The sequence below is a fragment of the Camellia sinensis genome, chromosome 11 (assembly GCF_055761805.1).
Source record: "Camellia sinensis isolate YWXY chromosome 11, ASM5576180v1, whole genome shotgun sequence".
Taxonomy (NCBI): Eukaryota; Viridiplantae; Streptophyta; class Magnoliopsida; order Ericales; family Theaceae; genus Camellia; species Camellia sinensis.
The window spans coordinates 165,766,884-165,776,667 of NC_138971.1; the positions used below are offsets into that span (position 1 = coordinate 165,766,884).

General features: G+C 31.0%; 1 long non-coding RNA gene across 1 annotated transcript; it reads left to right on the plus strand.

The window, feature by feature from the left end:
* The first annotated feature begins 223 nt into the window (after window positions 1-223).
* LOC145802992 (uncharacterized) lies at window positions 224-3,009 on the plus strand. Its single transcript, XR_014344918.1, has 2 exons — window positions 224-726; window positions 2,706-3,009. It is a non-coding gene; the product is annotated as an uncharacterized LOC145802992 (long non-coding RNA).
* The last annotated feature ends 6,775 nt before the right edge of the window (window positions 3,010-9,784 follow it).

Genomic DNA, 9,784 nt, shown 5'->3' on the forward strand with positions numbered 1-9,784 from the left:
GTACATTTTGTTGACCCTCCAATGATAACCAGCTCTCACTGGACCGAAGGAAGTGGTACATAAGTGTGGGCAGGATTCACAGCAGAAGTTGAGGCTATTGGAAGGAGTAAACCAGGTTGACTTTTTGACTAACCTATTCGCGAGTGGGTTATTATGTTCAGGTGGGCACATTTTTTAGAGAAAATTAGACATTCATGTTTGAGAAAATTATGATCAAGAATGTCTTCCAGCCTGTTATAACATGAACAACAGATCAAGAGAAAACAATATACCGAGCATGTATTATGTGTACCTATGTGCATATATACATCTATGATTAAATGCATAGTGTATGCAAAGCTACTTAACTAATGCATTTTCTTCTTTCTTCCTCTTATTCTTCTTTTTCTTTTTTTTTAATTATTTATTTTTTATAATCTTTTCCTGTCATCAAAATGAACTAGTGCATATTTAGTATGTTAATTTTGTAGGCAAGTAGTGAAACTGATAGTCATCTCTCAACCACTCTCTCTCTGCTATCCATTCAGTAGTGATATTTAGTATCTTTTTTTTTTTTAAATTTTAATTTAATTTTTTTTATAGCTTTTTAACAAATGAAAGAGGCAGAGAATACAAGACAACGTGAGGAGATGCAGCGGCAGCTTTTTGGACTTCAGAGCATGTTGGCGCAAGTTTTGGAAAATCGCAATCCACCAAATTCTCGACAATAGATAGTCATGGTAATTGGTAAGTGTGTTAAACCATATTTGATTATATTTATGTTCAAAGTAAAGGCAAATAAACGTTTGATGAGAATATCATAGAGAAATGATTGTCTTTAAACTAATTTTTGTTTAACTATATAAAAGATGGAATTTACAGTTTAGTTTATGTTGACCAGTATAGAAACTTTAAACATTGTAATGTTCCACTGATCCAAGGATGACTAGTTAAACAAGAATTTGTGACTGTTCCATGGAAACCAAAATGTGATAGAGAAGGCAAAAACAAGCCGGTTGGGGCAAAAAGTTGGAAACAGCCTGGAAACAACCCGAGATCGTAGCGGTCACCTCGGCCTAGATCAAACAAACTTGTGAAAGCAAGCAACGCTTCGATAGGACGCATTATTAGTTATGTAGGACATAAAAGTGTGACAAAGTAGGCAAAACCGGGGCGTTTGGGGTCCAAAACTGCTCTGAATTAGCTCCTCTCTATTTCTTTTTTTTCCTTCTTTTCTCTTCCTTTGGTGGTCTGCATGGTGAAGTATTGCATCAGTCATGAAGGTGGACTGATCTGGAGCAATTCTGGTGGTCTGCATCAGATCTGTCTAGATGCTTGTGGTGGTGTGGTCCAGATCAATTCTGGTGGTGTGCGCAGATCTGTGGTGGTCTGCTCCAGATCTGTGATGCTTGTGGTGGTCTGCAGCAGATCAATTCTGGTGGTGTGCTCCAGATCTGTTTTGCTTTTTTCTGATCTGTCAATCATCCTCATCTGTCTGGATGGTCATCCTGATCAGTCTGGATGCTTGTTTTTGGAGTAAACTGGTGGTCTATATTGTGAAATTAGAAATTTTCACAATTTTTGTAAGAAAAAATGTCGAATTTCACAATTTCTCAAATTGAGAAACTAAAAAAATTACAATGTTTAAGAAACTGCAAAAGTGCACACTTTCTGTATAGAAATTGAGAAACTTCTTGATTTTTAAATATTGGGAAATTTCTAAATTTCAAATGCTACACATTAGAAACAACTAAAATAAAAAAAAAAAGTGCACAAATCATCATCATGAATTGTGGGCCTTATTCAAGATAATATAGTACTGAGAACACCATACATTCTGTTGTATGAAAATGTTAGTGTTTGTATTTATTTTGATGGAATATGATCTTCAGGTGGTGATGTCAAATGACATCGTTACAGAAGAAAGAATACAAATTAATAGTCAACTATATATGGTGGTGACTATCAACACCAATTCATAGTTTGTATTTATAGGTGACAGTCAACTATAAATACAAACTATTAATCATCGATGTATCAAATTTATTAGAGAGCTGCTATATATTATTTTTTGTTTTAAACATTTTTTTATATCACTAATCAATACATGCATGACAAATATAAAGTAATATATTAGTATTTGGTTTTTCTAATACTTATCTCTAAATAAAAACGATTTGAAATAAAACTATCTAATAGTCACAAACTTAACTTTTTTCCAGGTATAAAAAGTTCCGTTTTACAAGTAGACTACCTACCTCCCCTTTGAGGAGTGAATTGGTTGGGTTAATCAATCGAACAGCCTCTGGGTAGTCAAGTGCCACACCCCTTATCCGATCTTCCGGCATTGGCATCTGCTCCGATATTGCCATGTAATGAAACCTGTTCATCATCCATTCATTCATTATTTATCAATCTAGATATATAGGTTGCCAAAATAGGAGTTTAATTTAATTCACATGAAAGGTTCATTGAGGAAGATAGGAGTTATTGACAATATGGATCAATTTCAGTTGCCGTGTTTGGTTTCTGCTGTGTGGCACTATATTAGATCTGGAATTGTGGCTCATCCAATTTATTCTATAGACATAAGAATGCTATTGTTTTATTTACAATTTGATAATGGTAGTCATTTTAATTTGCTAATGTGACCTTTGCTTTTCATGGACATTTTTCATTATTTGTCCAATTTTAACTGACATTATTTCTCTTTTTCTTTGGTACAGATGGATGAACTCGTGCACAAAGCTAAATTGTACAGGACAAATTGACACTTTTTGTATTTTTGGAAGGATTATATATTTTTGTATAGATGTATATGGAAAATATTAGGGTAGACTAGTAGTTATATTTTTGCATACACTGCTAGTTATATTTTTGGATGGGTGTGTATAGAAAATATTTGGTAGACTACTAGTTATATTTTTGGGTTGATGTACATGGATAAAAATTTAAAACATAATAACAAGTACTTGTTATGTGTTTAATTTTTATGCTAGATGAAATATGTAGTTTCGAATTATTTGCGGATGTAAACTTATAATAGTTGCTGACTTTAATTAAACAGGTTCAGAAATGGTTGATATATATATTTTGTTGAATGTTGATGATTCAATTTATTTGTTGGTTTGAATGATTTCTTCTTTTTACAGATTATATTGAATAAATTGGATGAATTATTATAAATTACAGGTTTATTTTGTTGAGTATTGGCGACCAAAATTTGGTTTTGTTTTTATAGTTTTGGCGACCAATTGATTGGTCGCGAAATGTCACAATTGGCGACCAAAAAAATTTTGGTCGCAAAATGTCACAATTGGCGACCATAATTTTTGGTCGCGAAATGTCCCAATTGGCGACCAAACAAATTTTGGTCGCAGAATGTCACAATTGGCGACTAATTGATTAGTCGCGAAATGTCACAATTGGCAACCAAAAAAATATTGGTCGCAGAATGTCACAATTGGCGACCAATTTTTTTGGTCGCGAAATGTCACAATTGGCGACCAAAAAAATATTGGTCGCAGAATGTCACAATTGGCGACCAATTTTTTTGGTCGCGAAATGTCACAATTGGCGACCAAACAAATTTTGGTCGTGGAATGTCCCAATTGGCGACCAAATTTTTTGGTCGCGAAATGTCACGATTGGCGACCAAGATTTTTGGTCGTTGAATGTAATAATTGGCGACCAAACTTTTTGGTCGGGAAAATATCATTTTTCGCGACCAAAGTGTTTTGGCGACAAAATAAATTAGTCGCGGTAATTAAACATTTAGCGACTAAAAATTTAGTCGCGAAATCCAACTTTTGCCGACCAACCACAATTTTGGTCGCGAATTACTTTTGCCGACCATCAATTGGCGACCAAAGTAGCGACCAAAAAAATTGGTCGCGGATAACTTTTGCCGACCAAAAATTGACTTTTAGCGACCAATTTTTTTGTTGCCAAAAGTGTTAATTCTTGTAGTGAAGGTCCCATTACAATGTTAATAACATCAGATACAATGTTAATAACATCAGAGTCATGTTACAAACATTGGATTTCAAACATCTAATGTTCATCAAATTTCAATAATGTTTGAAAATATAGGATGAAAAACATCTAATGTTCATCAGATTTCAATAAATTTTGAAATTATAGAATGAAACATCAGATCATTTACATCATTCACATCATGTTGATGTAAAAATGGGACTAAATGGAGCATAAGAAAACTTTTAGGACTAAATGGTTCAACGTTTTAAAAACTAGGACTTATGGGTAAATTTTTCATTTTTTTATATATGTATATTTTATATATATACTATTATTTATTATTTAGTTACTGATGTTGTTTAAAACAAACGACGTTAGAATTAATGAGAAAAGCTCCATTTATATTATCAAACTATAGCATTGTTTTCTCCACCACTTTTTTTGTTATACTCTTCATCATTTTCTTTGCTCCCTTTCTTGTGGCAATGGGCTAATCTGGTTTTCAAAAAAAAAAAAAAAAATCCACCTATTTTGTGCTGGATATGGATAGAAGGCAATTAATTAAATCAATTTGGGTAGACAGTTTTCGAAAACTATTATGAGAATAAATACAAGATTTTGTGTAATGCCAAAACATCTAATGAAACAAACAAAGGGATCGCTTCTTTAATTTGATGGTGGTGGATGTTTCTGCAAATAGGGCTGACGCAATATCTCGAATTTAATTTAACAATTATGTTAGTATCATAAAATATATATATATATATATATATATATCATAAAAAGTCTTTATAAAAAAATTTCACTCTTGAATTAGTTTGTAGTATTTTATTGTATGTTATGCCATTACCCTTAGATTAGTTTTATGAAACTTTTCGTAATATTTATTTCATGATACGTAATATTACTCTAAATTTAATAGAGAAATAAATGCTATGTAATCAATAAAATTATTTTAAAAAATCCAAAAACTCAATGTAAATTTAAATTTGGTATAGTGTGAGTCATATCTAAAATAAACGTGATTTACACATTTCAAAATTGGCCACTTTTTGTTATTATTTAAAAAAATAAAAATAAAACTGCCAATACAAAGTAGTTGTTCCGCGTGTTTTCATGATCCTTTCTGATTAGTAACTTTGATGAAGAATTTATCTTGACAAATGCAAAAGAATATAGTTAGAGTGAAATGAGAAAAGTAATCAATAAAAGCATTAGTAGACTTGAAGTAACGTTGATCTAATGAGTACTAAAAAAGTGTAGTTGGATTCATAGAATAACAAACTTTAGACTCAATATATAAAAGATCATGAAAAATATTAACTAAACAAGAAAAGAAAAGTAGGAGAAACAGTGGTTATTCTATTCCTCTTTTGGTCACTAAAATGAGCTGTATTATATATCTTGGACAAACAATGAGAAGAAGAATCAAGGTGTGAACTTAAACGAATAGAGCCCATTTTAACTTTGCCAACCTTCGAAGTATATGTCTAGTGGCAAAGCATAAGAGCTAAAGCCTATTGCTTCTTTAATACTAGGAGAATTTTAGAAAAAGGGTAAATCTAGAAAACTAATTTTAAATTTAAGTAGGTGCTGATTCGAGCACAATTATCATTTGTATCCAGGTACAAATCTCACATGTTTTTGTCAACTAGTTAAAAAAAATATACAAATATAAAGAAAATTATATTAAACTAGACAATCAATTATGTCGAAAGGTCTAAGAGTGTGTATCACAAGCTTGACTTCAACAATTAGTACATCAATGCAAGGAAAAGCTCTATAATGAGAAAAATATAAACAACTGACAAAATTTGATTTCTTTGATCTCTCAAAAAAAAAAAAAAAAATGTGTACAAGAATTATTAATTAAACTAACCTAGGTGGTTGAGTATTGTTAATAAAATTTTTGTTAGGCTTAGATCGTCAGAGTCTTAACTAAAATCTCACCAAACAACACCATGATCAAGCAATCGTATTAAGATTCTATACTTTGAAAGTTTCAAGGACTACCTTAAAGTAAAAATAATGACAAAACAAATAAGAAAAAAAAAAAGAAAGAGCAAAGAAGATGATGAAGTAAAATGATTGAAGTCAAATTATAAATAAAGTACATTAAAACTACTCATATCTAAGTTTGAACTACTCTTATATAGATTAGATCTACTCCTAGGACAGAAAAGAAATAGAAATCAAGTCATGTATTGATTTGTTGGCCCTTTTACAATAGAGTCATCAATGGCAATTCATACAAAGAAATGTAAGAAAAAATCTCTACTAACTATCATCTAACCACCCATATAATTTTCATCTTCTTGCATTCCCACTTGTCCTCCATCCCTTAAATCTTCAAAACTTGCCTTAACTTCTATTAGCTTCCAAAATTTTCTTGCATAATTATAATAATAATAATAATAAGTAATAGAAAGTTTAAACCTAATCATATTCGACAAAAAATTTATTTATCGTGCAAACAATGCCTTCCAACTCTTTAAAAACTAAGAGTATTCAAATTCTTGAAGAGTTGTATGAATATAAATATATATATATATATATATATATAGAAACTATGAGAATTATAATCGATTGGCTACATATATAGTTTTTTGTTGTTGTGGCCACATTGAAATATTCCCCCATTACTGTTATATAAGAAATAGAAATAAGATTCAGAAATTTTTTTTGTAAACCATTTTATCAAAATTAATGTTTGATGTGAATCACACAATCATTGTGGTTATTGGATGACAAAAATCATACTGTCAATTGACTTTAGAAAATGATTTTTTTTAAAAAAAAATTCACAATATCAAAAAATTCAAATTCATCAAATGTGAGTTGTTCATAATTTTTAGCCATGCTTGGTTTAAAATTATACCCCCTAATTGAATTTTCACCATCATTTTGTGATGGTTATTCATCAAATTTAGCCATGTTTGGCTTAAAACTATGCCTCCAATTGGATTTTCACCATCATTTTGTGATGGTTGTTCAACATTCTTTGTCATATTTGACTTAAAACCATACTATCCAATTCGATTGTTAATATTAAAATTCTCAATATCCTTTGGCAAAAGAAGTAAGTCTTCTTTTTCAATTAATGGTTTGAAAAATTGCCCCCAAAGTATGCTATTTCTAGAACTTAATTTTTCCTTGGTCATGACTTTTGTGAATAGAAAGTATTGCTTGAAAATGCCTTTTAGGAACTTATAAAATTTGTGTTTTTTAAGATTCTCTTATTTTTTACTCCAATGTTGAATTTCTCCAGCAACAACTTGATAAACTTGATAACTAAGTTGATGAATTTTTCCTTCAAAGTAATTTAAATATTTTTACATCAAATAATATGATGGTGATGAAATTATTTGAAAATTTTGCCAATCAAGAGAATTAATCGTTTTTTGTAGGTTCAAAATTTCACTCTTGTACCAATAAATTTCACCCTCACAATGTCGAATCATTATTTCCATTTCATTTGTCATGTCATTATGTTGGCAATAGGTGGTAGAACCATTGCCATAATATTGACAATCATTATACATGAAAGATGAGCTATTCCAATTAGAATTCATGCCTTTTGGAATATTGCCACTCCATTGGCAGTTTGCGTCCATGAATGCACAAGATATAAACATGTCACTAAATGACATAATTTCTTAATATTTTGTTTGTATCATTTTTTCCCCCTCCAAGTTAGGACGATGTTCCACTGGGCGTACCCTAAATTATTAGTAAAATTTTTGTTAAGCTTAGATCAACAGAGCCTTAACCAAAATCTTATCAAACAACACAATGATCAAGCATTTCTGTTGAGGTTCTATGCCTTGAAAATTTTAAGGACTTCCTTGAAGTAAAAATAATGACAAAACAAATAAGAAAAAAGCAAAAGAGAGAAGAGGAAGATGATGAAGTAAAATGATTGAATAAATAATCAAATTACAAATAAAATACATTAAAACTACTTCTATCTAAGTTTGAACTACTCCTATGTAGATTAGATCTACTCTTAGAATAGGGGAAAAAAATAAATAAAAAAAAAATCAAGTCATGTATTGATTTGTTGGTCCCTTTACAATAAAGTCATCCATGGCAATTTAGGGTTGGTTTGACAACTTTCAAAAAAGTTAAAAAGTTATCAAAAAAATTGAAAAGTTATCACTATTCACCAAAAAAATATAAAAAAATTAATATACAAATATTAAAATACAAATCAACTTTTTGGCCCATTAACGTGCTGACGTCAAAGCAACTGCAGTAAAAAAAATTACATGTGTACATTCACTAAGTTGGATGGTAAAGTTGGGTCCGTGGGGGCTCACCATGAGTCCCGTTTTGATAATCCGAACTGTCAATACGTAGAACTCGTCTAGTATTATATGCCTGTAAAAAATCACATCTATCGGATATCGCTAACTACACGATCAAATCAGTTTTGTATAAAAAATGGATGGTGTTATAGTTAACAGTTGGCAAAAAAAATTAACACAATCAGATAGCTATCGATATCCAATCAATGTGATTTTTAACAAATATATAGTACTCGATGAGTTATACACATTATACGGTTCCGATTAGAAAAATGGGACCCATGGTGGGCACCCATGGGCCGAGCAACACCGCCCAATCAAAACCCGAAAAGGAGGCAACCTTTTTCCATCTACTCACCCAGTCGATTGCACTGTCAATCCGTACGGCCTACTACACTATCTTCTCCTATACACTTATTTATACAATTTTTTAATACACATTTTTTCATAAAAAATCAAAAAGTTAACCCAAACATTCATATTTTTTTCCTCAACTTTTTAGTCTAAAAAAACAAAAAAGTACACTTATTTAGGACACCCCAAACAACCCCTTATACAAAGAAATATACGAAAAAACTTTTATTAACTATCATCTAATCACCCATATAATTTCTATCTCCTTGCATTGCCACTTATCTTCATCCCTTTAATCTTCAAAACTTAACTTATGGTCTCTTAACTTTTAAGATTTTTTTACATAATAATAAAAAGTAACAAAAAATTTCAACCTTATCATATTCGACAGAAAATTTATTTATGATACCAACAGGTAAAAGTCTTCACTTGTAGTACATGAATTAGAAAATAATCTCTTTTCCATTATTTTTTCATTTGTCATTTATCTGAGATTCAGCCTTAATGCTAAGCCAACTAGGCAACAACACTTGAGCATTGTACACACTAGAAAAAGAAATGCCTCAAAGCATAAAGAACATAAGACACAAACCCAACTCTCTCAGTTGCAAGTTGTGCTTTCCTAACTATGCTTTTCTCTCTCTCTCTAACTTACTCGTCGGAGGATTCGCTGGGAGACTTCCCGTTCCCCGTTGGATTTCTATGTAGGTTCTCAAGTGGGCTTGGCCATTCAGATATCGGTTGGAGAAGCGTGAACCAGTCCGACCCATTCTCTCTAAAACCCATTGTATCGCAACTGTATTATCAATAATAATAAGTAATAGAAAGTTTAAACCTACTCATATTTGACAAAAAATTTATTTATCGTGCAAACAATGCCCTTCCAACTCTTTAAAAATGAGAGTACTCAAATTCTTGAAGAGTTGTATGAATATATATATATATATATATATAGAAACTATGAGAATTCTAATTGATTGGCTACATATATAGTTTTTTGTTGTTGTGGCCACATTGAAGCACTCCCCCATTACTGTTATATAAGAAATAGAAATAAAATTTAGAATTTTTTTTTGTAAACCATTTTATCAAAATTAATTTTCGATGTGAATCACACAATCATTGTGGTTGTTGGATGACAGAAATCATAATGTCAATTGACTTTA